At 39.4% G+C, this 25,906-nt stretch overlaps 1 protein-coding gene across 1 annotated transcript in view; it reads left to right on the forward strand.

Moving 5' to 3' along the window:
• The first annotated feature begins 297 nt into the window (after positions 1-297).
• Positions 298-25,906, forward strand: part of LOC140233008 (twisted gastrulation protein homolog 1-A-like) — a 31,066-nt gene continuing 5,457 nt past the window's right edge. Inside the window, exon 1 of the mRNA XM_072313114.1 lies at positions 298-809. The gene's annotated coding sequence lies outside the window, so the exon portion shown is untranslated. The remainder of the gene's footprint in view (positions 810-25,906) is intronic.

The following is a 25,906-nucleotide window of genomic DNA, read 5'->3' on the forward strand; positions in this document are numbered from 1 at the left end:
AGCGTAAAATTCCTTATGTGATCGTAAAATATTGGTGCAAGAATTGGTGTTCTAAAGTGCTGGTACATGTACTATAGTGCGTGTAGTATTTGGCAAGGTTTGAAATAGCGCCATCTACCGTTGCCGAGCACTTTCACTAAAACCACGAACGTTCAACGCAGCGTTAGTGCACGACCGAACGGGAGACCGATCCGAGGCGAGCTAGAGGTACAGCGTGCATCCCATGCGTGTAAAATCAGCTGATTTGCCTCCATAAAGTTTTGATGCAGTGAGCGGTGCCAGTGTCTCTTCCCACCTCCCTGGTGAAGCGAGATTCGGCTAATGATCACGAGAGTGGTGGAGATGAAATGTTCTTTTACCCGAGCCTGCGAAGGGATTTTTAACAGGATATACCTGTCTGGAAATATCATTGCGCCGAGTTTGTATTGTAAAAAGACACAAAGTGGAATTATTTTCGAAACGACGCGCGTCTATCGACTGCAATTCTGACTTAAATTTCTGACGCTCCTGCTGCCCATGCCTGGAGACTTGTTCACGGATCTGATGCGGCGCTTGGATTCTTCTCCCGTCAACGTCAACCCAGCGCCGGGCCGCTGGCGTTAGCTCACAGAGCGTGGTGGTATCCGAAGTGAGCGTGACGCTATCGAAGCACTTTGACACTAAAAAAAAAAATCTGTTCCACTACTTTTCGCAGGAAGCAGATAAAGGTGCATAAATTCACGGATATACGTTGTATTGTACCGTCATTTCAAACTACTCTACTTTCTTGAAGGAGAAGAAGCTGTTCCAGTACCGGGTATTCGTTTTTGGTAAGTCTACATTAGTACAGGAACTGAAGTTTTCAGTTGAACGAAATCAGGACAGAAAGGAATTACCAATTTGCAATGAGAAGAAATGAAACCATTATGCAAGGGAGGAATGCAGTTCTTGTAAAATGAAGTAAGAAAGTGTATATGACTGTGATCATATTGCATGTAAATAGGGCCTATGAATATACATCATGTGTAACATCATCGATCATGCATAGTTAAAGATAGCAATCAGCATTTTTCCAACCATTCATCTCTCAAAATCTGGCAACTTGCGAAGTAAAGTTTTCATAAACATTGTCATCTAGTTGTGACTTTACTTGAAAGTATTGAAATTTCCTTAGCTACATCTGCAGAATAGTGTTTTTGTTCATACCATATAAATGCATTTTGTTAAATTCTTTGTTTACAGAATTAAAATGCCCTCAGTTTAATTTTGTACTGTGTATTGCATAGTTAGAAATGTTGCAATTGCCTCCATATCACATTGATTTCTGCAATAGATCAAATTATGAATACATGCAGTCTGTCAGAAGATTTCTATGTTAATGCATTAGATTTGATTAAATGAAGTGTTTTTTTGTTTTGTTTTTTTTTTTTGTTCAGATGTAGGAATTACAGTTGTATTGAATAATAGGCCTACTAGACAGTACTGGTTTTGTAAAAAAGCAATTGTAAATTTACTTCTTTTTTTGTCAAGACAGTCAAACATTGATAGAAATCACATTGTGAATGTTTTTATTTTGCTTTTAGATTTACAGCAAAACAGATGTAAACAGAAAGTACTGTACACTGTACTAACTTAGAAAATGTTGAAATGTGGTCTACATGTAGTCTAAGTCATTCAATTGGTGATTTTAAATGAAGATCATCTTTGCTACCCAGATAGACTTGAGAGGTTGTAAACGCCTCTTTATATCAAAATAAGTACAGGAGTGTGAAAATGTTTACCAGCATGAAACTGTGAGAAAATCATCCAATGTCGCCTTTATTGCATTCCCCATGCATCTACCCCATGTACAATGTAGGCCTACTGTGTGAGGATTGATAATATACAATGCACACACCTAAATTTACAATGTACAGTAGATAATGAATAGTTACATTGCACAAGTGCTTATGCAATGTAACAATTTGCTTAATACTAAAAACAAATTTACCCTTTTAAACATACAGTAACAGTTTGGAAAGTCAGTCAGGTCCATTTTTCTTCAAAAAGGTTCCCTTTCTGATGTGTCAGCTCAGTGATGTACACCCTAGCAGATCTAAAAATAGTGTTACATTGTAATTGCTCATGCTTACTAAAAAACAACAACAGCAAACAAACAAGAAACAAGAATATACGGGCAATATACACATGTATGTACTGTATGATTGACCAGGCTGCATGTACATGTATGCAGGGTGCATGACCCCTATTACACGTTAAATCAAAATCAATCAGTAACAGCAACATCTTTTCTTTGTTTTTGTTTTGTTTTGTTTTTCCTTTGTACCGGTACCTGCGTTCTGTGAATGTGCATTCTTTGATAAGATTAAATCTTCCAAAGCTTCTTCCAACCCACGGAATGAGGGACATTTGTAGTGAATTACAATCCTTAATCAAATTTGTCTTCTTAATGCCCAAGGATGTTATGTCATACAGGCATAAAAAGAGGCTCACCTTTGGAGAGGGGGTTCATGTTTAGTGCATTCAGAAAGTCTGCTTTTTCAGCAAGGAAATTGAATAATCTGTTGTGGTTACTTGGGTCTCTCAATCTTACGCAATTACAACCAATTTAAGGTTATCCTTCGTCAAGGTACATAAGACTTCTGTATGTGTGCCTTGTGCCTTGTGCCCTGTGCCTTGTGTCCTGTGCCTACTGTACTGTATATGAATGAAAGGAGGTTTTTTTTTTTTTTAACTTGACAACTTTAATGGTGATGTTTGTTGTACACAACGGTACATTCGACAGGTGTTACAAATTCGAATTTTTACACTTTTCCAGCATTTGATTTTTTAACCAGCTTGAAACTGATCTCTCATCATCAATTAATTCTTTCTTTTTTAGAGAGAGAGAGATAGAGAGAGAGAGAACGATATTCACCTCCTTTGTGTTGTAGCTTTACGGTTTTACACACTATGTGAGATACAATTAAAATTGGTGTTTTAAAGGATATTATTAAAACAAGTGATGTACATTTGGGGATGTACAGCTGTACATGTAGTGATGATGGATGAATGACATTAGGCTGTAAAAATCACTAAGATTTCAACAAACACTTTGTAAAGGACATGGCAAAAAAATTGTGATTTACATAGTGATATAGAAGAAAGTGGGGTACAGCATGTAATTTACAACTCAAATGTTACATACAGCTGTACTTCGAAAGTATATGTATTAAAGGGACTGTACAGTACTGGTTGAGGTAGGGATTCATGTTTTGAACATTCCTAAGTGAGATAATGAAAAGCCTCTTATGAAATATGAAAGAGCATGTAATTTTAAGAAGGATTCAACGTTTATTTGATGAAAATTAGTTTTCAAATGGCTGAGATATCCAAAAAAGTGCTAATAATAAAAGGCGACATGCCCCAACTTTATTAGTATCTCTTTGTTTCACCTTGTTTTTTGGATATCTCAGCCATTTCAAAACCGATTTTCATCAAATAAACTTTTGATACCCCTTAGAACTGCATGCTCTTTGACATCTCATAGAGTGGTTTCTGAATATCTCACAAAACGTTAAAAGCTAAATCTTCACCTCGACCAGAACTGTACACACCCTTTAATATTGATGCATGACAATTATTTGGTTACTGATTGTGATTCTGTGAGGGAATTACAATACATAAAGAATATTAAACTCGTCAGGGAGAGGTAGTCTATTCAATTAAAACCTTTACAATGAGGTAATTTGTACAAGAGATTGTTCTGTGATGTAAAGTGTAAGATGAAGATGCTGTACAGGTTCAAAAGAATTACTTCCATACTGGTCAGATATTTTGTATACATTTGTATATTATGGTATCCAGTAAGATATAACATGCTACGTGACGTGATGCTGGTAGCTGTCCAAACACGAAACCGACTTTACAGCCCTTGGCCACCCATTTCCTGCTCCCGTACTCCCAGCGTGGTGTCGCGGGGACTTACAAACTGTCCCCCGGGCACATTTGTTCAACATTACCTCAAGTCTCTGTCGCCAACAACGATGAGGAAGACGTCTCATGGCCTGGCTGTGGATAACAGAGGAAAGAGGATTCCTCCCCTCTCCACATCTCAGTTGCATCCCAGCCTGGTTTGGATAATGAAAATAAACTGGGAGTCAAGGTCCCTCTAATTGAAGCTGGATGTCCCATTTGTCTTGGGGTACTTGGGATGGTTGCACAAAGCTATGCGCTTTTATTCCTTTGCTGAAATGGAATATGCTTCGAAGACATCATCACAAAAGCTAGAAATCAATCATTTCTTTCCTTTCTGTTGTTACGTTTTGCTTTTAATATTAGTTTTAATAATTTACAAGGAATTGTCCTTGGTTATAACACTGTAAATACAATGTATGAAGCTTTTTGAGATGCTTCCTAAAGGCAGGTCAGTGTTTGTTTTTTGTTTTTGGTACCATACTTTATACTGCTGTACTGTACATGTAAATGTACATGTACTTCTCTCTCACTAGCTTTGACCATTAATTCTCAATTAAGTAGTGAGTCATGAACTGCACTGTATGCTCATTTTGATGTTGTTGGAAGTCAGCAAATGCTTTACAAATATTATGCGTCAAAAGGTTTCACTGGAAACATACAGCTGTATCTAACATGTAGGGCTTGTTATTTTGGCAGAAATATAATGACTTTCAAATGGATATTAGATTTTGTGTTACGGAACTGCATTTTAAAGTCATTCTGTTTCTATAGGCCTTGCAGTGTAATGGATTAAAACTACTTTATGCCTTTAATTTCCTAATCTAATTTGAATGCCCCAAGCACTTTCAAGCCATCAAGAGATAAGAACATGTTGCATCTGACACATGTGGTGACCATGACTGCACTGATGTATTTTGCTTTTTCGTTACATGACTCACCACTTTAAAGGCATAATTTACCATTTGCAGATGAAACAAAACCTCAGCTTTAGTGCTTCAAAATAGTTTTAAAATGTGAGTTAGGTCTACAGTGTAGGGATAAAAACAACCAGTGTAAAAAAGTCGATCAGTTTGATCAACAAAATTAAGTGTTGTTAAATATAATACAAATTGTGAACAATACATGTAGTTATGACAAAATTGTTCCTAGACTAAATTGTCTACAGTTATGGATTAGTGAGAAAATAGTGATATCTCCTTATATCTTAGGCTTTTATCGCAAAATTTTTATATGGTAGGATGTTTTGTGAATACTACTGACCTCCACATTAACATCAAATGTGATGTCTCGAACATTTTTAAAATCACTGCTCCCAAAGGTAAACTCTACCTTTAAGCTGCAGCGAGCATGTTTCATGATGGGAATTTTCCACCATTTTGTTCGAATGTGAGTTGATACAACGATGAGGGTCCCGGCCTCTCATAATAGCAAAGATGGATTTGACTGCGTGTCGTTCAGGATGTCGTTTGTAGGTTTGACTTTCAGCCATCCAGAACTTACAGAGGTGCCAGTGAGACGGTGGGTCTCTCTGGCTGAGCGGAAAGGAAGCCACACGTGATGCATATGAGGAATTTTTAAAAGTAAACGGGGGGGGGGGGGGTAGTGAAGGCTTTGGTTGGAAAAATAAGATGGGGATGGTCTTGCTTAGCAGATTGAGCCATCGACAAAGCTTGATTTGTGCTTCCTGTATCAGTCCCCCAGGATACTTACCCTTGCAAGTCTTTCATACCCTATTAATTATGATAGTGTCACTAATTCTGACCTGAGGCTACAATGTAGAAACAAGACTAATCTAAGTTGGGTCTCAACCCTTTCATGGTAACAAACACCTTAAAGAGAAATATCCGAAAGGGATTGTTGTTGGGAACTGAAAGATCCCTTGAGAAAATCAGCAGGCTACGGATTGAAAGTCCCACTGACACTGACAAATACTGAAAATTATGACAGACTCTCTAAAATATGCATGGCTGTGCAGTATTATTGCCTGAGAGCTCTACTGCGGAATCTTGTAAAAATGTCACATACACGTATTTGCCTCATGTTCTTGTTTCTGCGATATCATCAACTTGGTTCCCATCATTTTCTGCATCTGGCTGATTCGAATATGATTGTATTTGGAGATAACAAGTACGGTACCGTACAGTTGTGTCATGCTTCGTTAATGTCTTGACATGAAAGTGACAACGGAATGCCCAATATTTGCCTAAATCTTTAAAAAGATCAAATGAGGTGGACTTTTTCTTTTACTGGTAAAGTCAAAGTAATTATCAATCTCCCCATAAGATATGTTCTCATCTACTAGAACTACATTGTAGATGAGTACATATTTACACAGCTTGCCATACATGTACCGTATCACGCACAGGATCTTTATGGAGACCAAATTCTTTGAGGTTTAAATGTCAAATTGCCTCAAAGAACAGTTTGATTGTATCATTTTTGTTTGTTTGTTTGTTTGTTTGTTTTTTGTTTTTTTTTACTGAACTGCTTACATGAAAGGGATGGTACAGTATTGGTGGAAATGAGAATTGGGCTGTTAACTTTTTGCGAGATACCAAGAAGACACTTACGAAAAAGTACAGAGCATACCATTTTAAGAGGAATTCAAAGTTCACTTGATGAAAATCAGGTTTGGAATGACAGAAACATCCCCCCCCCCCAAAAAAAAAGTAAAACAAAGCAATCGTAATAAAAGGTGGGTCCCACACTTAGAATCGCTCTGTTTTGGATATCTCTGCCATTTCAAAACCATTTTTCATTAAATAAATGTTGAATTCCTCATGGAATTGCATGCTCTTTCATATTTCACAAAAGCTTTCTCATTATCTCACAAAAAAAAAAAAAAAATGTTAGAAACCTGAAATTACTCGTAGGTCTCAACCAAAACTACAGTGTATATGATCCCTTGAACAGAGGTGTCATGTTTCAACTTTGAGGGCATTCAGATGATTTCTTGCAACACTGAAGCGGTGCATTCAAAGAGCTCTGTCGATGAGGCTCTTTGATCTTTAAACTGAGAATTTTGCTAATTTGACTGACACAGACGGATTTTGAATGTTTGAAATATCCATGTGATAACTGGAAGTTTGCTGTTTTCATAAAGGAACCTTTTATAAATCCATCCGTGTGCAGATTTGTTTGGTGGGGTCATTTTTCTAATTTAGTTATAGATTTAAAGAAACACCATGTACCAGTATTATAGCAGTGAGAGCAAAACTTCAATCTCAGAATCATTTCTTGACTGACATAAAATGTGTACATGTAGGTCCTGTAGACAAGTGTAGATGCAAAGGAGGTTTTTGTAGAATCTTAAAGGCTATAGCATGAAAACCAATTAAAGTTGCCTGTAATGGGTTGTTAAATCTGTAAACATATTTTAAACTGTCAGCAGTGTACGTGCCTTCCACACTTATAAGCTATCATTTTGTCTGTATTGGGAAGACTGAACTACAAATGTACCTGTTTTTGAATGCGACAAGTTCTCCTCACGTCCTCCCTAGTTGTGCATTGTAATCCTGTAGCACTGAGGAGCAAGCATGCACCCCCATGATTTCTTCAGGGGCTCCCCATTGATATCCCAGAGTGTCGGAGCAGGGAAAGCTGCCGTGTAAATACTATAATTGCTTTCTATTCAGCCGGCAATGGGTGGAAACCAGTGCTCCAAAAACTCCTTGACAGCCCATTCATGGCTTGTCATATCCTCCGCATTGTTCGCCCCATCACCTCTCTCCTGGACACATTCCGTGGTGGGGGCACAATGGGCCGGGCCCCTTTTGTGCCGGGGAGCTTTGGGCAAGGGTTTCTTTGAAAAGGCTCAGAATCTATTAGAGTCATAAATGAGGGGAAAATTGGAGGTGCCTTTTGTCACTGTACTGCTGAGACCTGAGCTACGGTGTAGAAGATAACCTGCTCTCCCTCTTTCCCAATATCAGTCAGAACATTGCTGAGAGTCTTCACAGAAGTGGCTATGGGGTCTCTTCACAAATGCCAGCAGAGAAGGGACTGGTCCTTACACTAAGAAACCACTGCAAATGTAGAGAACTTGACCAGAGATGTCAAAGTGCCCTGTATGCATAGCTTTTTTGAGGGGAGTATGTAAACCAGACTAGACTCAATATGAATGAAGTTGTAGTGCTCATAATTGCAGATCTCCTTTTATCACGTCTTGCAATCCTGGGTTGTGCATTTTCTTCTTTAATTTACCATATTACAGGCCTATAACTGTGATGAGAATGAGAGTAATCACAATAGTAGACTTCCTTTTTGACCTACAGTAAAGGTGCACCTGAATCTCAGTGATTCTTAAAACCGGAGACATTAGTGGCATTAAACCTAACACTTGCAAATTGACATTGGCATTCACTGCATTGTGCAGACAAATGCTTTCAACGTCAAGTGCATTTTACTTTCCCAAATCTTTGCTTATCACGAAATTCTGGAAAGTTTCATGCATGCGAAAATTTCTGGTCTTGCTGTACGATGTTAGTAACTCATAAATTGATTTATTGCTCCAGAACACATGAACTGCAAAACATGAAATTGTATAAAACAGTCGGGCTGAGGGGGAAAAAGCAATCTGGAACTTTGAAATATATGTGACAATCTGTATTGGGCTTGAACAGCACAGACAGTTGGCAACACTTTGTTGATAAAGGATGTTTAGATGAAGCTAATAGAATATTCTGTGGTCCTTCAGTCAGTGCAGTGTGACACTAATGCTGTTTATGTGCTCATCAAAGTGTACATGTATCATGTACAGTAACTTGAATGTGCACAGCTACATACATTGGGAAACTTTCAAAACAAAGAAGGGAAAAAGAGTTGTACAGTATTGTATACGTAGGCCCTATACAGTACACTGTACATTGTACGTGGAGTTTAGGGGAAGAGTAATTGGCGTCTTTGGGTCAAGTTGTTTTGAGTAGAGCACTGGTCATTCATAAAAACAACATTCCACACAATATTAGACCTGCAAACGCTGTCAGGAATTTGCAGGGTTTCCCCCAGCACAGTGTGTCTCTGATGAGCAGACAATTGATCTGGTGGACCTCTCCCTATTATATCGTATTCTTCCTGTATCTGCTTTTCCAAAACCTCACCAAATATATTTGGGGGACACAAGAATCCTTTGATAATATTGATGATAGTTGTTTACAGTATGGTGTACATACAATATTGATGGCAAACATGATAGAATATGATATTTAGAGGCAAATCAGTTAGAAATTATAGCTGCAATTATTAATTCCCCTGCAATGTGATGCCACACTTCGTTTCTTGGGATGGCATTCACCGTCGCAGGCGGCGGTCGGACGGTGAGCACAATGTGGACTGGCAGATTACATGGCCATAAAATAGGCTTAGAAGCAGGAGGGAAGAATGCTTGGCGGATGGGCTGAGCAGCGGAAGACACTCGTAATCCGCCACGGACCAGCAAGAAAGAGTGGTGGTATAGCCCCGAGGACCGGAGAATCCCATGAAGGAAGGCAAGCCGGGGACATTCCTCTCTCTCATTCAGGGGCACATCCGGTCCTTTTGAGGAGGGGAAGTTGGTGTGACCATCTACCAGGTGCAAACAGACAAACACGAAAACGACTGTGGAATCATCCCCTGACAAGTAGAACACGCAAAGGGGGGGGGGGGGGGAGTAGAGGTGTTACGAATCATTAGTGACCCAAATAGGATACCAAAGTGGATGACTTAACAAATGGTGTGTGACCGTGGTCACTGGTCCTGAATGGCAAGACGATGAGGTTCTGGTTTTGTTGTTCAAAACATGAGGGCTGAAGAGAATACATTTGTGTTGTGCCGGATAGATACGTCACATTCAGCGGATACTGATGCCGATGAAATTGGAAATTATCGATGATGTCACACTCTCAAGGTTGCCAAGAAATGGGCCCCCTTCCAGCATTCCTATTATGGGACAATCTCCCCTATGTGCCGGGCGTCAGAGCAATGTAGGCTAACAAAGGATACAGGAATATAAAGTCATTCAAAACACATTGAAGGACAAATTAGAACAACAGGAAACATTTCGTCATAGTTTGTAGCTAGGAGAGGGAGGGGCTCGTAAAAGCTGAATGACTTGATTGTAGGGATGCCTCAGTGAGAGCTGAGGTTGTACTACAGAAAAATGTAGAAAATAAGGCCCTGTCTCAGTTATTTATAGATGATAAACTCACAAAAAAGTCATTGCTTTTTACTCCTAGTCAAAATAAAGTGTATGCACCCTCAAAGTAAAATCTCACATTTTTTCTTTGATACTGTACTTCTTGTGTTTGTGCCGGTATACTAGGGAGTTTTCGATTGGGTGAACGAGAAGGACGTGCCGCCGAGCGCAACCGTACGTCAAGGCGTCACGTCTGTACGTTGACCCGCTGCTAAAACACATTTCGATTTCGGGCGCCGGCGTCACGTCTCGTGCGTGGCGTGTGCAGGAGGCAACCTGTGCCTTGCGTGCATTTACTAGTATGCGGAATTTGTGACTCGTTTCTGTACTTGTAATATTTATTTTGTCTTTGACTAGATGCGTATCCTGGGAGGAATTATGTGGATTTTAAAACATGATGCATGGTAAGACTACTAGGCAAATGCACTGCTGCACTAGCTAGGCCAAAAGCACCAAGATCTGTTTGCGTAAAGCATTACGTGTAAATGCATGTGTGGGACTACGGTAGGCAGTTTCAAACTGCGAAACAGTGAAAACGGACAAATAAAGTAGGTACCAGAGGCTGTAGTTTGTATGTCAGCGCTGCTGCTGTGACGTATCAAGATCATAAGCTTTCATGTAATTAGAATATAAATATTCTCTCGAAAGAAAAAGGAAAACGGGTGAACTGAGCACAGATTTCCCCGAGAGTCACCGTGCTCTTCCGCACGATACCCGAGAGGAGTGTGACGTCATAGCAAGGTGGGTTGAGCGCGGCGCAACCGATTTGGGTGGACGGTGATAACCGGGGTTAACGCGTTCGAAATTTGTGCGATGAGCCGAGGGTCGACACTCGCGCATGCGCAGTACGTAAAAACTACGTCATAACAGGGTGACGCCTGGCTCAACGTGCAAATCGAAAAGTCCCTACTGTACATGCAACTGATTCTACCAACTTGGGAGATTTCTCACTTTTAAATTCACATTTAAAAAAAAAGATTATAAGTGCCTTTCTGTAAAACAAAATTATTTTGTGTGTGTGTATGTGTGTGTGTGTGTGTGTGTGTGCATTTCTTGTGTCAAACATTTGAAAACTCCAGGCACAGATATCTGAAAGTGTGAAACCTTAGTGTGAATGGCCCAGCTGATGCAAAAATGACAGATCTTGTATTTTGAGTACACAACATGCTGGTATATATATATATATATATATATATATATATATATATATATATAACATTTACAAGTGTACAAGTATATTCTTTTTCACTTCAGCTTGTGAAAGTATCCAGGCATGAACAAGATGATGCTTTAGACAGTGTACAATGTGCTACCAACTGGCTGATTGTGTTAGACTGGGTATTGACAGGTTAATTGTCAAGAAAGAATTTCATTTGTAGTCAGATTGATTATTCTTGTAGAGTTGTTCCTATTGCTTCGAGTTGTTCTTTTTACAACTGACTGACAAGTCACCCTTCATCTATAAACACTGATAATTCAGTGTTTGAACAATAACCACTGATTATTCAGTGTTTGAGCAATAACCCACATTTGATAAAAGTCACGGGTATACATGTATATTATACTGGGGGAGGTATGAAAAAGAATTACCAAACATGCCTCCTAGTAGGAGACTACAAGTAGGAGGGCTGTTTAATACAAATGATTTGTTTTCTGTAATATTTACCTGACTTCGTGATTGCTTTTTCCTAGCTTGGGGGGGGGGGGGGGTGGAGAATCTATGAAGTCAAGACTACACATTTCCATCTCAGAAATTATGAACATGACAAACGGAATGCTGTCTTAATGCATTTAGCAGACCCCCTCTCTCCCTCTCATCCTCCTCCCCCTCTACCCCCTCCCCCCCCCCAAAAAAAAGAGAAAAAAATATATATAGCCTGCGAGAAATGAAAACAATCCAAAGCAGATCTCCTCTGGCTCGTTCTCACACCTGGATCAGATTTAAATGAAGTCTGGCCCATGAACTTGGGATGTTTGGCGGGTGCTTGCTGGAGGCGCACAGGGCATGCGTGCAGAATCAGTGCAATATCAAATGTATGTGCTCCATCACACCAGCACCCCAGTCTTTTGCACCAGACTTCACTCAAATCCCCATCAGCAAAAAAAAGGAAGGTACTTGTATGATACAACATATGCTGGTATTCATACATCCTAATTACACTGTAGTGTACACTAAGTGTAGGCAGTGTTTACCAGACAAGTTGTTATGCCTGGATACTTCATTCAATTCACCATAATACTTTCATATTGCATGTATATATATGTATATATGCATGTACAGTGTATATATCCTATCTACTGTACATGTAGATCTGTATACCATCTCTGTTTACTACCTCGTAATTGCTGTAGTTTTCTGGCTGAGTAAAAGTGGTAAAATTGGCTGACTTAGATGTACATAGAACAGAAATTATGAGTAGATACAGAAGTTCATGCATTGACTACTTAGTATTGGCTCAATTCGGACGGATGTGTTAGGATTTATATATCTTTATACACATTGTTTGGCCTGATGAAGAACATTCACACGTCTTGGCTGCATCCAGGATGAGCATACTTTTCAATATGCCTGAGCTACACATGTACCATCCACTAGTGTCTGTACCAGGTTTCCTTTCTTGGTATGATGTCCTACTGTACCTTTAGAAACGGTAAAAGGACATAATGTACATATCTTCCCATGATTGCTTCAGGGGAGGAAAGGAGCTGTTGCTAGGTCGCGACCTCGCTGGCTCTCCGGGGTCAAACTGTGACTGGATTTCTGACACCTCTATTTAACAAATGTCACTCAAGAGGTATCCATCTGGAAGGGCAGAATCAGACCCATATCACAAAGTGCAGTGGGTGCAGTCTAGAGGCAGTTAGATGATGTTATTGCCCAAGTTGTTGTCCAATAGTTATGTGAACGTAGAGGGCTAGAATGTGGGATTATAATTCCATCAAAAACTCTCGGTTTTGCTGTCTGTATGGAATGTTTTTAAATATCTTTTTCATAGTTCAAAAGGCATATGTCCCGCACAATGTTTGTGCCATCGTCAGAAATGTGCAGTTTGTGAGTGCTCCAGTGACAGAAATATGCAAATCAGATGAGATAGTTATGATATCATTGCCTAACAACTTTCCTATTGGTTTGCTGCTGACATGAAAATATCAGAAAATCATGTCAAAAAAGGAATGATATCAAATAGATACAAGCAAATAGTAGAAATGATGTCACTTCCTCATCTATTTTGCACATATACATGTATGTAGTTGCCACAGGTATCAATATTTTGTGAAAACATGTGAAATCTGAAATACCTTGTCTTTCATGTTGAACATCCAATCCAATATGATGTGATTTTACTCTGCCTTTAAAATCTGGTACTCTCCTCTGAGAGCTTTGTAGACTTGAATTTGCTGTGGCATTGCACTGTAACATTTGTTGTGTCCCACTTATTCACCGTCACAAGGCCAGTTAAACTGATGAAAACACTCTTATTGAATAGACAAACAAACAAACAAACTGGGTGTTTAGATCCGTCATTTCCACATGGCAGAAAAGCCTTGGGTTTTTGTGATTTTCATGGAACATATGGCAGGTTGCCCAGCAACTTCTAACAAGATTCTTGAAGCTTGAGACCCCCCCCCCTTTTTTTTTTGCCGCCAATATGATTTAGTCACCAGTGTGCCATTTTCGAAGTTTGACTTTTATCACTGGACGCTGGAGACTATGATGGGAGTTACTGCTGCCACATCCTGTAATCCTGCAGTATTCCTTATCACCCCCTGGATTGGTTAAATTTGTACTTTCGGGGCTACCATCACGCCTGTCCCCGACACCCTATCCCCAAACCACAGTCTATACATACCACAGTATTAAAGCAGGTGACAAAGCCCCCCCCCCCCCCCCATGTACAAAATATGTGTTGGAGTCAGGGGTACAAAGAAACACAATCCATCTTGTCAGCGAGTATTACTCACCTTTCTCAAATCCTCCCCATCCTCCTTCCACCCCCCTTTTTTTTTTTTTTCAAAATATGTTGACCATTTGTAGTGGCTTTCTCACTGTTGAGGTAGAATCGCTGCCATTTGTGCATTTTTTTCTTCCTTTTTTTTTGGGGGGGGGGGGGGATTTTCCTTTGGATTTTGTCTGAATGTTGCACTTAGAATCAACAGCATGGTATTTGTCCAATATAAGCCCTTCAGCTACAGACAGGCATAGGCATAAGACAATTTATTTGTTTATTTATTTATTTATTTATTATTTTTTAATTTATTTATTTATTTATTTATTTATTTTTTTTTTTTTGGGGGGGGGAGGGGGTTACAAGTTTGAATTATTGATAATTTTCTTTCAGTGCTCAAAAAAGATCTTCAGGACGCCCTAAGAGTAATTGAGAGAAGTTTACCTGTGTAGTACTATATCTTTGGCATGAATTATGCACCCTCATGAAAGTTGATTTGGTTTCTTGGTTCATAAAGATTAGAAGAGAAAATCATTCTGTTGAGATATATCAACATTTGTTACTCATCAATTTCCACAAAAAAAAAAAAAAGGTATGGATATGAAAGATGTTACAAATCACATGACACCAGCTACATGTATTAAGACGTGCCTGTTGGATGGATGATACTATGCACTTTACCTCTCTTTCTGACATGAGAAAGTTTGCAGTAGGCCTATATCTTGATTTTTTCATATTCCATTAGAATTTCCCAGAACATTTTTTTAATTGCTTTTGTTTGTGCATTTTCAAGAGAATGCAGTACTTGTATGTTTGTTATGGGTGGATATCCATCTCTCACCATAGCAGATTTATGGTAACATAACCACTGGTCTCTCCTGGTCTCTTACCAAAGAATATGTTGCCTTTTAGAACTTTTGGACCTTTATGAAGTGCATTACTGTAGTGTAAACAATGTACATATACAGCTGGAGCATGTATTACCAATACTCAGCCAGTCTGCCAGTGACTGTACCACCCCTAATTCAAGTAAAAACACAAAACAAAAGTGTTCTTTGATTTCTGCATCACATAGATGGATTTGAGAAACCTGTTTAACCCCTCCCCTTCCCCCCCCCCCCCCCCCCCACAGTTGGTATACAGTAGATTAATCACACTTGTCTAGATATAGGCCTACTCCGGTTCTGCTGAGAAATTCCATTTATCCTGATTCGGCACGACAAAGAAGTCTCTTTGTGTGCGAGTCATGGATATTTTCGGTGTGCCAGTGGAGGTGGAAATAGATCCTAACATCCCCGAGCAGGGCGCCAACCACGGGAACAGTTGGCCCCTGCCTTCACCCAACCGGCTCTTTCATCCTTGATCTGACTGACTGCCACTGCTGGTTTCTAGGAAAATTACAAAGAAAGACGGATCATTTGCAAACTTTTGCAGTGAACACTACAAAATTAGTAATGTTCGGGTAGCATTTGGCCCCGGTATGTTACTGTGGTTTGTGGTGGCATGGATGAACCCACAGAGGCAAGGAAAATGAATGCTGGTCCTGTCATTTATCCTCTGAATTTGATAAATCATACTTTAATATCAATATATAGGAAAAACGAAATCACACTGCACAACACAAAGGAGATGGAACAAAAACAAGATGGCGACCTGGTGGAATTTTTGTGGTCTGTGGGAGTGTTTTCACCTTGTGGTTCAAGTGCAAAACCTTTGTTAAGAAAACAAATATTCCATTTCATACCAGCCAGTACATCTATTTTTGTTCAATTTGGTGACTCTTATCTTTCTCTCCCTTGTATAGGCCTAGAGCAAGCTTGAAGACAAGGATTCATCATCTGTCTATGTCAATAAAATCAGATTCAGCATCTTATGATTGTTGAGAAAGCTTGCCAGTAACAGTTGATAAGGTTACTTTCAGCTCATTACTCCTCAAAACAAAGAAATAGGCCTATCTTTTTGTTTTCTTCCTTTTGGTAATGTCAATAGCAAAGGGATAGATATCTTCATTACATTCAATGATTTCATGTCAAATACATGCATACAAATGTCAAAAGGCATAGAGTCATTTAGTGATTGGAAACAAACACCTGCCTTAAGAATCCCCCCCCCCCTCCCCCCGAGAAACGCAGAGAACACAACACTGTACATTTCATGGAGCAACATTGAAGTCAAACCTGTCTTAGTGACCTCCTGTCTATAGTGGCCACCTGCAGTATATGACCTCTATAAACAATTCCCTCCGAGAGAAAAAGCATGTAAATAAACCTGTCTATAGCAGCCACCTGTCTATAATAGTCAGTTTTTTTCGTCTCCCTTGGGTGGCTGCTATAGACAGGTTTGACTGTGAATATACCCAGAGGAATTTGCAATTTTGAATTAATTTTGAGTTATCATCTGTTACCGATGAACCTTGCTGACTTCAGTGAATGGACTAGAAATGATGGAAGCATGAGAAAAGAGCAGAAGTTGAATTCTTTTCCTTGACATCCTGCCTCCGTTGTAACAGAAGACAATACCCTGCTGTCACAGGATTCTCATGTCATTTCCTTGGAGGTAATTTAAAGGGGAAATCCAGTCCAAATATAAGTTAGTCTGATAAAAAAGAGTAAAATTTTACGAGTTCAATGGTAAGAATTTGATTGAAATTGGATGAAAAATAAGGAAGTTATGAAATTTTGAAGTTTTGATAATTTCTCCAAAACAGTTCTTGTACAGTGAGTATGAATATGCAAATAAGTGAGCTAACCATGTCATACCCTCATACCCTCACAATTCTCCAGTGATTGTGTACAAAAAATGACGAAAATTCAATGTTTCTGTCCCTGAAGACTGAAACATGACGTTATTCCTGGTTGAATTACTTCAGAATAGTGATCAGTTATACGAGGATTTGAGCCTCGGGCATAATTGCGTTTAAATGAAAAACTGGAAATTTCAAAGTCTTATGCACTTGTCAATGTAATGACTCACCCCACTACCCCCGGACATGGGTGCGTCATTTCCTCGTTTGGTCCGTCAAATTTGTGACCCAGATGTTCGTCATTTTACCAGCTTTGTCCGTCAAATTTTTGACCGAGGGGTGCGTCAAAATCCCATCATTGTTGGTCAAATTTTTGACCGAGGGATGCGTCATGGTACGTCACTTGGCTATGGAAAATAACACGCATTATTCTGAACCGAGGGGTGCGTCACTTGCTATGGAAAACTGCACGCATTTTTGCACGCTACCAGTACCGTATAGTACCGCGAGTGAAATTACAGTGAGCGTTTTCCCGCGGCAAGTGAAAGTCGGGAAGCGTTTTGGAATAAGAGGGGAAAATGCTTGCCAGAATCTGGCAAACAAATAATTTAAAAGCCACCCTTTCTCCTCACATTTTCTAAATAATGTTCTGTGGTGACAAAGGCGAATTTTTGACAGTAAAAGAAGCGGCAGCAGAAGAAACTGCCTGCCGCATGCCATTTTCTGCTCGCGGGATTAGCCCGACGAGACGCGCGACACTGCGCTGCAGTATGTATCCACCGGACTAGCAATGGCCGCGCACACACAGCGCATCTGCACACATGTGATTGTCATGTATGGATTGCATGCACAGAATACACACTACAAATGTACGGAATACTAGTATCGTAGCATGCAGCGTGATGTACGGTGAATGACGGTACGGTGCTTACAGGGCCAGGGTAAGGGAAACTTGCCGAAACTTTGACAAATTATGTTTACGAACCAAAAGAAAATGAAATTGCTTGAATAAAAGTATGCAAAAATCGTTTCAGTATTTTCGGGGGTGCGTCAAATGTACCGAGGATGTCCGTCAAAAAAGTGACTTTGGTGTTCGTCACTTTCAACGTGTTGTCCGTCAAAAAAGTGACTGTGGTGTTCGTCACTTGCAGCGTTTTGTCCGTCAAAAAAGTGACTGTGGTGTCCGTCAAAAACCCCGTGTGGTCAGTCAAAAAATGACCATGACGCACCCATGTCCGGGGGTAGTGGGGTGCGTCATTACATTGACAAGTGCATTATGTACAAACTGTATGGTAAGTTGTGAGGAAATGACATGCTTACTTTGTCATATGCATATTCATATTGACCGTTCAAGAACTGTTTCCCCTCAAAATAGTGAAACTTCAAAATGTCATATTTCCTTATTTTTCGTCCGATTTCGATCAAATTTAAACCGTTAAACAATATTTTACTCTTTCTTCTCAGACTTACTTATATTTGGACTGGATTTCCCCTTTAAATCACGGAGATTGGGGGGGGGGGGTTAAACTAACCCCTCTCTTCCCCCATTCCCTATCAATCCCAGCACATTCTTTTTGGAAGGATATATTTCCTGCAACTTCGTAATTCTTCTGTTAAAATCAGTGGTCACCCCGACAGTGTAGCTGTGTCTTCTGAGGGCACTTCATACTGGTTGACAGCAAATTTTTATGGCTTCTATCCCACCCATTAATGGATGCGCTTTATCTGAAAGTTTTGTTTTGTTTTAAATTGTTTTTGTTTTTGTTTTTGTTTTTACACAGGATGTCAAAGAGCTAATATTGGTTTCCATCTTCACAGCATGATGCCAAAGGTTTTTTGGGGTCATTTGCCTTTTCAACTGGAGGAAGTTATTACAACCAAGTTAGGAGGCACTGAGTATTTTCTTTTGTTTTTGTCTTTCAAACTGCCTCCTTACAACATTTCACCACTAGATCTGTCTCAAAGCCTCCGTGCAGCTCACTTCATGCACATGTATGATTGAGGACCATTGATTTCTTGTCGAGGGTTATGTTTATGACTGGTTTTATGGCAAAACAGGGCCATTTGTACACTGCCGTAAAGTAGCCAGTTAGGATTGCAATAATTCACTCGAAGCTGAAATGGGATCAGTGAGCAAGAGGGGTCTGTTTGTGTGTCTACTCTATTCGCATACTGAAATATAACTGGTCCCCAGATTGAAGTGTATGACCACAGTGTGTTTGTGTTGGGATGCAGGGTACAATCCGGGGACCGGCCAGTCATTTGTCTGAGTACAGTATACTGTAAAACTAGAAATGTTCGCGTGCATTTTAATTTCGCGAATTTCGCGAGCGCGAAGATTCGCGAAATTAAAATGCACGCGAAAGTTCTTTTCTACACTATATGCATTGAATACCAGTTCCAGTTCGCGAAAATTTCATGCCGCTACAAAGGCCGTCGGCTCCAATTCGCGAAAAATTCATGCCGCGAAAATATCATGTTTTACAGTACATATAGATGCAGCTGATGTAAATTCAGTGCTGTGTGACCAATGGTCTTGCAGGGAGATGGAACTGGTCTTGTCACAGAAAGCTAAATTATGTTTGCATTCTGTTTGCAAAAAAAAAAAAAAAGTTTGGGAATTAGGCCTACTCTTTTAAAGAATTGACATTAAGAGAGGCAGTGTTTCAGTTTTGTTGGTGATGATAGATTAGAAGTCATATTATTAAAAACCCTAATGAATAGCACCAGTCAGCAAGTACACGTGTTGTGTGTACAACAAAGTGTGGATATGCTCATGGATAACAGTCGCCTACAGTTGGGATTTTTCAGCCATGTATGATACAGTAGGCCTATTTTCAAAATAGAGATTAGTTATAAAGCTGGACAAAATTTGTTACAGGGATTCTCAAAGATCCATAGTATATCCCCATGCTACCGAGTCTTTAAACTTTTTCCGCAAAATGTCTGAAGTATGGCGTGACACATTCTCTCCCGCCCGAGAATTCAGTGCTTCGTTGATAAAGGTGCATTGCTGTACTTGTCAAGACATTCTTCCAATAACTCCAAGACCAGACATAGAGAGGTTAAAAAAAGGTGTGTGTATGTGTGTGAGAGTGAGAAATATAGAGACGTATGAGTTCACATGAAAGAGAATGGAAAGAGATTCTTGTTCAAAGCGAGCAAAGGGGCTCTAGTGTAGGACTTGGTCGCAGCAGGAGACTGGCTCGCCATCCGTACTCAGCATTGGCTACAGCTATGAAATCCTTCTTCTTTCTCCGCGGGGGAGAGATTTTTTTTTTCCAGTCTGTAATTGCTTGTATCAATCTCTCCATCTCGCTCCTGTGTTCAGTCTCTTTCTGACTTTTTGGGCCTGGTCTCCCTTGAGAGAGAGAGACGTTCGAGGCTGGGCGTACTTTTTGGAATGTGCCGGCATGTCATTAGTTGTGGGTAGATTATAACGGTAGTTAGAGCAGACACAAGTGTGTTTGCAAACGGGGGCTGGGCTGTGCGCAACATGCACGTGCACTGTGAATAATGTGCTCTGGGATGTTTTTTGACGCACTGTAGCATCGATTTAGAAGGAATCAGGGTATCCGGCAATACTGGGATGCGATCCAATTTCCTGGATGAAAATTGAATGTTTCATAGAGGTTGTGGCAAGAGAAACAGCCCACATTTCATGTATCGTTGATAGTTTCCAGGGATTTCATTGCTGATGTGCTCCAAATAACAGTATAGCATTTTCCTATTTTTTTGATATTGGAAAATATTAAACTGTCAGCATTAATGTGCAGCATGAAATATGCTTGAATTTTTACAAGAACCATTTAAAGTAATCCTCAATTGTTGTCCAGTGAGAAAGGTGGTTTGCAGGAATTTATCGATTAATGCTCATGATGTCATGCTGGTCTAAGAGGACAAGATAACCTTGTAATGATTTGGATCATGTTTTGTTCTGTCATGTTTTTTTTTCTCTCATTTTGTTCATTTAAATTTTTTAAACCAACAATATTCATACTGCATAGTCATTTGTGGAAATAAATTAACTAATTTGCCTACAATTGGCAGGATATCATTAGGAGTGAACCAGAAATATATGTACATCACTTGCAGGGCCTAGGATAAAACTCCTTTCTCCTTGATTGATGTAATATATCAGTGCATAAAAATTCAAATGAGGGATACAAACTGAAATATTATATTAAAGCATTTGTGAAGTCGTCATGGTCATTGTAGAATTACAGTGTCCCTCATTTGTGCTTTACATGTAGAAAACCTTATTTGCAATGTAGAAATACATGTACTGAGTGGATTCCAGATGACAAGTGTCAAGCAAGAAGACATTAATAGCAAGCCATTATACTCTTTCTGTCGGGGGCCAAAGATTTGACTGCACAGGAAGACCTGTGCCTCCTCTGATGGCGGAGAGATCCCACAAGCATAAATAGGAATGAAATGAAAAGAGCATTCAGGGAATGTTTATGACATGTACTTCTGGTTAAAGTCAGAAAGATTAGTTAAGTACACATTTTTGTAGTTCTCACAGCAAATGCCTTCCTTGAATGAAATCTTTTAGATATATTGTTTCACACCAGTTTTGGTAAAATTAGAATATAATAAGCAAACGAAAATGATACATTTGACAAATGATGTTATCTTTTCTCTTGACAGCCGTATTCTTGTTGCATAAAATGGGTAATTCAGAGTTTATTTTGTCCCCTCAAAAGTGACAGTGTAGTTTTTATAGTGGTAGAGTACATTTTGTAATGAAACAGACTGTATGAAAGCTGAAGTGTACCTTTAATGCAGCTGTAGTGCCGATTGCAGCGAGGAATGTGTGAGCGGTGGAAAACAGCCGAAATATGAGATCGAAAATATTGTTTGAAATCACAGCTATGGGTGTCACCCTGCCAGTATTGTCAACCACAGCCATATTTCATGCTGCCAATATAAAAAAAAAAAGTTAAGTTAGATTGCCAAAAGAGCTGTAGGGGCAAATGGCCATTGTTAGAGGGATTGCAGTTTATATCAGATATCTTTCAAGCATGCATGCAAAAATTTTTGAAGCATCTGCAGGAAAAAAAAAAGTCCTTTACATTGTGTTCAATTAAATTGATTGGTTTTCTTAATCATTTTGAAAGGAATGACAGTCAAATGTATACATGTAGGCCTACCTGTATGTGTGCTGGAGGGAGGGGAGTGGTATTGGATTACTGCATGAAAATTTAAACTTAAGAAAGATTTGTTTTTGTCATTCACATCAATTTCTTTTACAACATAGTGGAACATACATTAAATGTAATTTCTCCTGTCATGTTCTGTTGTTGGGTGGTTGTTGTTGTTGTTTTTCAGTGCTGATTTGCTTATTACATATTTATTACATAGCAGAAATTATTTCACTGTGGAGGGCAGTAGAGTTTATCCCTTGTATAATTGAAGAGTTTAAATGCAAAAACAGATTGTGAGATTAAAGCTGCTCAAAAAAGAAAAGATCAAATATACAATGTATGAGGTAATTTTAATGTCTTCAAAATACGTCTTGTTATGTAACAAGTGCAGTATCATTGAAGAGATATATTTTTCTCTATTTGATGGTGACCATACTTATGAAATTTTGAAAATGACATAGATATCTGTTTTTGCCTTCAAATTCTACAATTGGTCCAATACATGTAATTCATATTGATGCAATAGCTTTCTTGTTTTGAAGGGTAATTTCTGTGAGGTCATCAGTGTAAGGGTGTGTTTACGCTCAATTTGCGAAGGCAGAATCAGCGTTTTGAAACACTGATGCAAAATGCTGACTCAAAACGCCGTTCACGGGAGCACTGATTATGCTCACTTTCTTCGAGTCTTGGAATGAGCGTTTGCGATTGCTTTGCTGACCTCAGCAGAGGCAGGTCAAATTGGGGCGCGCACTGCGATCGGTGGCCTGGCCTGGGAGAGCAGCTGGGAAAGACATGCGTATGCACAGTACATGGGAAAACTGCACAGGCAAGGGTAGCTGGCTGGTCAGGCCGCGCTTTTTCACGTGAACAGGAAAGGCGTTTAGATGACGTCAGCGTTTAGAAACACTGTTGCATTTATGCTTCCCCGTCAAACGTGATTAGTCAGAAACGCCGATTGTAAACGCACCTTTTTGTGCGTTTTGGATCGGCGTTTTGAATCAGCGTTTCTATCGAAGTGAGCATGAACGCAACAGCGTTTTGCACTTATCACGTTTCAAAACGCTGATTCTGGCCCGAAAAGGGGAAGCATAAACACGGCCTAAGTCAAACAAACACACACGTGTGTAGTGAACAGTTCCATTATACTTGCTTTTTCACACTCGAGTCTTAACACAGAAAATGAGCAGGTTTCCTGTGGAGCCCAGTCATCTGTACATTTGATATGATAAATCCTTTGAATGGATATTCCTTGCTTCTGCATGGTTCGACATCAGATGTTAATCCTTTTTGCAGATCGGAATAGATTCTTGATATATATCTTTAGAATCATGATATGTTATTAGAATGTGCTTTTATGATCTATGAAGAAATAAAGTGTGTTATAAAAAAAAATTGTGCGTGGACTTCAGATGAGACACACCTTTGTAAAATGCAAAGTATGCTACATGTATCATACAGTCTCTGCCAGCCATACTTTTCAAAAATATACTTTTCCTTGGCAGCTGTGGCGGCTACTAGCTAATCTATACGATAACGCGTATAAGGCTGTTCCACTCTGTGGCATGGCTGGACCTCTACCTCTATAGCAGTGAGTCAGTAATTCTGCCAATATATCTCCAAGTACCACTTCTTTTTTTTCCTATCTTGACTAACTATTATTAAATAAAACGAGGCTATGGGACCACACCTGTGTATTAGGAAAGGGACGGGTGCCACCATTGATCTAATTTGTCCCGCTATCATAACTGCGGAAACGCATGCATGTTATTGGCTACGACAGCTTCCTAATTCTCTGACTCACCTTTCTTGCCTCCATGTCCCCCTCCGTCCCCACCCCCCCCCCCCCGACATTTCGTTCGTTTTCAGTCCATTCTTCGGATTATAATTGTGGGTTTCCTTTCGGGGAAAAATGGGTGATGAGAGAGAGAATTTGGCGTGGAGATTTGCTGCTGTTCTGTTGAGAAAGTGTGTGTGTGTGTGTGTGGGGGGGGGGGGGGGTTAATGAGACAATCACTTACTCATCCTGTTCTGTGACTTTGTTCTTCCAATAATTTTAAAAGATGGAGAATTTACTACCCTGCAGTCAAATCTGTTGACAGATTTTTCTGGATGCTGACTTGCAGAAATTATTCTCATTACTTGGTTATTGGTTTGGCGCATGTTTTTGCTCTTCTCTTGGATCTGTAGGGCAAGGACTAAATGTAGCAAGCTGATTTTATTCCACACGTCACAGTGAGAATTACAAGGGACACCAACTGATCAGTAGGCCTAAGGGATAGTTACAGTTGGTAGTACACAATTGTATCTAGCTATGATGCACTACTAAAGTTACGGTAAAAACCAAAAAACAGAAAGAAAAAAAATGAAGGGTCAAATTATCCTGAGTTTGTTGAATTGATCTAGAGGAAAATGTTGTATTTTCTGGTTTTGCTATCTGGTTTTTGAAATACTTTGTTCAAACTCCACAAAAGGAACTCTGACGTTTACTCTGATGCCCTCTGCAAGGTGCTCCCACCCCTGTCTGCACGTACTGCATACACTCACACACACACACACACATACACACACACACACAAAGGACCATTTAATTTCATGCTAGAACCATCTGCTCATGCTCTGTTGTGTACCTACAATGTATTTTTTTTTTTAATTCATGTAGCCTCATTTGCAATATTTTAGAGAATCCTAGGTCCTTCAAAATGTGTGAAAGGAGAAAGTTATAGAGAGGTTTGTGTTACTGTATGTGCTGTGCGCAATGGCATTTTAATTTTCGTAGCCATCTGTGACAATTGCTTTCACAATGAGCGCAACCTCGAAATCATCACATGACCACCACGTACATGTACTTGAGGATCTGGGTCATTAAATCCAATACTTGGTATGTGTGTACAGTATGCCTGCATGGGCAAAATAGAATTTCAAACAACATTGTATGCAGCATCATTATGCAGGTTATTTGTTTTTGAATGTTTTTATTGAATAGTAAACAAAACTATAACAATACAAGTGCATTTAAAGAAAGTACATAAACATGTACATGTACAGCAGTGCTGTATAGCATCTATTCAAACTAAATCTGAAACACAAACTTTTTAAAATGTAAGCCTATCTTACCATTTTTAGAAGCAATGAAATGTTCTGATTTGTGCTTCATGCGAATAAAAGATATCAACCGATTAAAAGAAGGTTTTATATTGAAATTTAAATCTATAGATGTAGAACCTGGTACAAAGTAGATAAAAATCAATACAGGCTAGAGTTTTGCCTTGATCACTACAGCCAAACACCCTTTCCAACAGAGTAAAGATTACAGTTCTTTTTAATCTTGATGAAATTTCTACTGTTCTAAGAACAACTTGTAGATTAAAAGGCAGGACACTTGCGAAATGGGTGCACATGCTTTAAAGGAACATGCCTGGCCTTGGACCTACAAAAATGTTGACATGGTTGCCATGGTTACCACATGTGGTTATACTTTGAAAATTTTACTCATCGAGACATCCTGTATGATGCGTCGTGAGTCTACTCTGCCCTCGTGTCACTTTGTTGTAGAAAACAACAACGAGAATTGTTAAAGGAGGGTGATTATTTGTCAGCTAGGCATTAAACCAGTATATCCGGAATATGCATGCGTGGCGGAAAATCAACAACATGGTCTGCAGTAAACGACTTAGTCTGTAGACCACAAGAATGAGAAGAGGAAAGAGAAATAGTTCAGGTTCAGAATGCAGAGCTGTGGATTATTGTAATCGTTTTTCAGATGTTGCTTTGTCAATGTGCAAAATTGCGTTTTTAGTTCATTTGCTAACTATCTCTTTTTGTGGTTAGAAACATGTTGCATTATGTTTTAATATTGCTAAACAGCATCTATGCAAAAATCTGCAACTCTGCTTTATAAGAATACACAATGTCACACAATTGTATCTAGTTTTGCATGATGTACAACTGTATATATTTG

This window comes from Diadema setosum, chromosome 9 (assembly GCF_964275005.1).
Source record: "Diadema setosum chromosome 9, eeDiaSeto1, whole genome shotgun sequence".
NCBI lineage: Eukaryota > Metazoa > Echinodermata > Echinoidea > Diadematoida > Diadematidae > Diadema > Diadema setosum.